The sequence below is a fragment of the Nanorana parkeri genome, unplaced genomic scaffold, assembly GCF_000935625.1.
Source record: "Nanorana parkeri isolate BGI_ZX_2015 unplaced genomic scaffold, ASM93562v1 scaffold3785, whole genome shotgun sequence".
Lineage (NCBI taxonomy): Eukaryota > Metazoa > Chordata > Amphibia > Anura > Dicroglossidae > Nanorana > Nanorana parkeri.
The window spans coordinates 1-4413 of NW_017310053.1; the positions used below are offsets into that span (position 1 = coordinate 1).

Below are 4413 nucleotides of genomic sequence, written 5' to 3' on the forward strand. Positions count from 1 at the left end.
TAGTGGGGGGGATGGAAGGCGGTACAGTGGGGGGATGGAAGTAGGTGAAAATGGACAGCGGGTGGTGAACCTTCACATGTTAAACCCACAATCTGCTCTTGGATTCCAGGACATGTCTCCCCTCCCCCGGTTCCTGGAAGGACCCTCACGTGTGGTGCAGCGAGGTCCGGGCGGGGTGAGGGGCAGTTTCTGGCAGTTGGGGAAGATCCTCAGCGAGGGGCCCCGGAGCCGACATTCCAGGAGGGATTAGTGGAGAGAAGTCTGCAGCAAGTTGTGTGATATGAATTCCCTTCATCCAGACTGCCCCACATGGGGCCAACTTACCCCCAGAGCGGGGTATCTACCCCATGACTATGTCTTACCCCGGACCTGCTACCTCCTGTCACCCCAGGACTCTGAATGTTGGGGGGATACGAGGGTCCTCTGCTGGATTGCTCAGTGTATAGAGTACAAGGGGCGTTGACCGTGCCCTCCCGAGGACCCCTCCCCCAGACCCTCCGGCCTTCTCCTCACCCCGAGACCCTCCCTGAGGACCCCTCCCCCAGACCCTCCGGCCTTCTCCTCCCCCAGAGACCCTCCCCGAGGACCCCTCCACCAGCCCCTCCGGCCTTCTCCTCACCCCGAGACCCTCCCTGAGGACCCCTCCCCCAGACCCTCCGGCCTTCTCCTCCCCCAGAGACCCTCCCCGAGGACCCCTCCACCAGCCCCTCCGGCCTTCTCCTCACCCCGAGACCCTCCCTGAGGACCCCTCCCCCAGACCCTCCGGCCTTCTCCTCCCCCAGAGACCCTCCCCGAGGACCCCTCCACCAGCCCCTCCGGCCTTCTCCTCACCCCGAGACCCTCCCTGAGGACCCCTCCCCCAGACCCTCCGGCCTTCTCCTCCCCCAGAGACCCTCCCCGAGGACCCCTCCACCAGCCCCTCCGGCCTTCTCCTCACCCCGAGACCCTCCCTGAGGACCCCTCCCCCAGACCCTCCGGCCTTCTCCTCCCCCAGAGACCCTCCCCGAGGACCCCTCCACCAGCCCCTCCGGCCTTCTCCTCACCCCGAGACCCTCCCTGAGGACCCCTCCCCCAGACCCTCCGGCCTTCTCCTCCCCCAGAGACCCTCCCCGAGGACCCCTCCACCAGCCCCTCCGGCCTTCTCCTCACCCCGAGACCCTCCCTGAGGACCCCTCCCCCAGACCCTCCGGCCTTCTCCTCCCCCAGAGACCCTCCCCGAGGACCCCTCCACCAGCCCCTCCGGCCTTCTCCTCACCCCGAGACCCTCCCTGAGGACCCCTCCCCCAGACCCTCCGGCCTTCTCCTCCCCCAGAGACCCTCCCCGAGGACCCCTCCACCAGCCCCTCCGGCCTTCTCCTCACCCCGAGACCCTCCCTGAGGACCCCTCCCCCAGACCCTCCGGCCTTCTCCTCCCCCAGAGACCCTCCCCGAGGACCCCTCCACCAGCCCCTCCGGCCTTCTCCTCACCCCGAGACCCTCCCTGAGGACCCCTCCCCCAGACCCTCCGGCCTTCTCCTCCCCCAGAGACCCTCCCCGAGGACCCCTCCACCAGCCCCTCCGGCCTTCTCCTCACCCCGAGACCCTCCCTGAGGACCCCTCCCCCAGACCCTCCGGCCTTCTCCTCCCCCAGAGACCCTCCCCGAGGACCCCTCCACCAGCCCCTCCGGCCTTCTCCTCACCCCGAGACCCTCCCTGAGGACCCCTCCCCCAGACCCTCCGGCCTTCTCCTCCCCCAGAGACCCTCCCCGAGGACCCCTCCACCAGCCCCTCCGGCCTTCTCCTCACCCCGAGACCCTCCCTGAGGACCCCTCCCCCAGACCCTCCGGCCTTCTCCTCCCCCAGAGACCCTCCCCGAGGACCCCTCCACCAGCCCCTCCGGCCTTCTCCTCACCCCGAGACCCTCCCTGAGGACCCCTCCCCCAGACCCTCCGGCCTTCTCCTCCCCCAGAGACCCTCCCCGAGGACCCCTCCACCAGCCCCTCCGGCCTTCTCCTCACCCCGAGACCCTCCCTGAGGACCCCTCCCCCAGACCCTCCGGCCTTCTCCTCCCCCAGAGACCCTCCCCGAGGACCCCTCCACCAGCCCCTCCGGCCTTCTCCTCACCCCGAGACCCTCCCTGAGGACCCCTCCCCCAGACCCTCCGGCCTTCTCCTCCCCCAGAGACCCTCCCCGAGGACCCCTCCACCAGCCCCTCCGGCCTTCTCCTCACCCCGAGACCCTCCCTGAGGACCCCTCCCCCAGACCCTCCGGCCTTCTCCTCCCCCAGAGACCCTCCCCGAGGACCCCTCCACCAGCCCCTCCGGCCTTCTCCTCACCCCGAGACCCTCCCTGAGGACCCCTCCCCCAGACCCTCCGGCCTTCTCCTCCCCCAGAGACCCTCCCCGAGGACCCCTCCACCAGCCCCTCCGGCCTTCTCCTCACCCCGAGACCCTCCCTGAGGACCCCTCCCCCAGACCCTCCGGCCTTCTCCTCCCCCAGAGACCCTCCCCGAGGACCCCTCCACCAGCCCCTCCGGCCTTCTCCTCACCCCGAGACCCTCCCTGAGGACCCCTCCCCCAGACCCTCCGGCCTTCTCCTCCCCCAGAGACCCTCCCCGAGGACCCCTCCACCAGCCCCTCCGGCCTTCTCCTCACCCCGAGACCCTCCCTGAGGACCCCTCCCCCAGACCCTCCGGCCTTCTCCTCCCCCAGAGACCCTCCCCGAGGACCCCTCCACCAGCCCCTCCGGCCTTCTCCTCACCCCGAGACCCTCCCTGAGGACCCCTCCCCCAGACCCTCCGGCCTTCTCCTCCCCCAGAGACCCTCCCCGAGGACCCCTCCACCAGCCCCTCCGGCCTTCTCCTCACCCCGAGACCCTCCCTGAGGACCCCTCCCCCAGACCCTCCGGCCTTCTCCTCCCCCAGAGACCCTCCCCGAGGACCCCTCCACCAGCCCCTCCGGCCTTCTCCTCACCCCGAGACCCTCCCTGAGGACCCCTCCCCCAGACCCTCCGGCCTTCTCCTCCCCCAGAGACCCTCCCCGAGGACCCCTCCACCAGCCCCTCCGGCCTTCTCCTCACCCCGAGACCCTCCCTGAGGACCCCTCCCCCAGACCCTCCGGCCTTCTCCTCCCCCAGAGACCCTCCCCGAGGACCCCTCCACCAGCCCCTCCGGCCTTCTCCTCACCCCGAGACCCTCCCTGAGGACCCCTCCCCCAGACCCTCCGGCCTTCTCCTCCCCCAGAGACCCTCCCCGAGGACCCCTCCACCAGCCCCTCCGGCCTTCTCCTCACCCCGAGACCCTCCCTGAGGACCCCTCCCCCAGACCCTCCGGCCTTCTCCTCCCCCAGAGACCCTCCCCGAGGACCCCTCCACCAGCCCCTCCGGCCTTCTCCTCACCCCGAGACCCTCCCTGAGGACCCCTCCCCCAGACCCTCCGGCCTTCTCCTCCCCCAGAGACCCTCCCCGAGGACCCCTCCACCAGCCCCTCCGGCCTTCTCCTCACCCCGAGACCCTCCCTGAGGACCCCTCCCCCAGACCCTCCGGCCTTCTCCTCCCCCAGAGACCCTCCCCGAGGACCCCTCCACCAGCCCCTCCGGCCTTCTCCTCACCCCGAGACCCTCCCTGAGGACCCCTCCCCCAGACCCTCCGGCCTTCTCCTCCCCCAGAGACCCTCCCCGAGGACCCCTCCACCAGCCCCTCCGGCCTTCTCCTCACCCCGAGACCCTCCCTGAGGACCCCTCCCCCAGACCCTCCGGCCTTCTCCTCCCCCAGAGACCCTCCCCGAGGACCCCTCCACCAGCCCCTCCGGCCTTCTCCTCACCCCGAGACCCTCCCTGAGGACCCCTCCCCCAGACCCTCCGGCCTTCTCCTCCCCCAGAGACCCTCCCCGAGGACCCCTCCACCAGCCCCTCCGGCCTTCTCCTCACCCCGAGACCCTCCCTGAGGACCCCTCCCCCAGACCCTCCGGCCTTCTCCTCCCCCAGAGACCCTCCCCGAGGACCCCTCCACCAGCCCCTCCGGCCTTCTCCTCACCCCGAGACCCTCCCTGAGGACCCCTCCCCCAGACCCTCCGGCCTTCTCCTCCCCCAGAGACCCTCCCCGAGGACCCCTCCACCAGCCCCTCCGGCCTTCTCCTCACCCCGAGACCCTCCCTGAGGACCCCTCCCCCAGACCCTCCGGCCTTCTCCTCCCCCAGAGACCCTCCCCGAGGACCCCTCCACCAGCCCCTCCGGCCTTCTCCTCACCCCGAGACCCTCCCTGAGGACCCCTCCCCCAGACCCTCCGGCCTTCTCCTCCCCCAGAGACCCTCCCCGAGGACCCCTCCACCAGACCCTCCGGCCTTCTCCCTCAGAGACCCTCCCCGAGGACCCCTCCACCAGACCCTCCGGCCTTCTCCCTCAGAGACCCTCCCCGAGGCCCCCTCCCCACCACCCC

The 4413-nt window shown here is 71.1% G+C and overlaps 1 protein-coding gene across 1 annotated transcript in view; it reads right to left on the bottom strand.

The window, feature by feature from the left end:
- Positions 1–160: 160 nt before the first annotated feature.
- The window catches only part of LOC108803479 (solute carrier family 52, riboflavin transporter, member 2-like), a 29169-nt gene continuing 24916 nt past the window's right edge, over positions 161–4413 (bottom strand). The window contains exon 7 of the mRNA XM_018575320.1: positions 161–176. The gene's annotated coding sequence lies outside the window, so the exon portion shown is untranslated. The remainder of the gene's footprint in view (positions 177–4413) is intronic.